This window comes from Octopus bimaculoides, chromosome 7 (assembly GCF_001194135.2).
Source record: "Octopus bimaculoides isolate UCB-OBI-ISO-001 chromosome 7, ASM119413v2, whole genome shotgun sequence".
Lineage (NCBI taxonomy): Eukaryota > Metazoa > Mollusca > Cephalopoda > Octopoda > Octopodidae > Octopus > Octopus bimaculoides.
Genome location: NC_068987.1, coordinates 89,642,512 through 89,642,971, shown reverse-complemented (window position 1 = coordinate 89,642,971; position 460 = coordinate 89,642,512). Strand labels below are relative to the sequence as shown.

The following is a 460-nucleotide window of genomic DNA, read 5'->3' as shown; positions in this document are numbered from 1 at the left end:
AAACCTGGGTTCTCATTCCTAAGGTATTTTTCGATGTTGTTGTTGTTATTATTATTATTATTATTATTATTCAGGTCACTACCTGGAATCAAACTCAGAATCTTGGGGTTAGTAGCTTGATTCCAGGCAGTGACCTGAATAATAATAATAATAATAATAATAATAATAATAATAATAATAATAATAATAACAACATTGAAAAATACCTTAGGAATGAAAACCCAGGTTTGAAATTTCCCCAAGACACCTGATGAAGGCTGGAGGGTATATCAGCCGAAATGTTAACAGCAAACAAGATGAGGACAAATATCCGTCAAATGTAAATAATGTGTATATATTCATGACCACCACTCCAATAACCAAAACAAGATAAAAGTAGATACTGTGTATAAACAAATATTGTTTAGTTTGACAATTAATGATAGAATTAGAGAGAGAGAGAGAGAGAGGGGGGGGAGAG

At 32.0% G+C, this 460-nt stretch overlaps 1 protein-coding gene across 1 annotated transcript in view; it reads left to right on the top strand.

Annotated features, from left to right (window-relative positions):
- Window positions 1-460, top strand: part of LOC106872795 (uncharacterized) — a 15,709-nt gene that overhangs the window by 14,802 nt on the left and 447 nt on the right. The window lies entirely within an intron of this gene.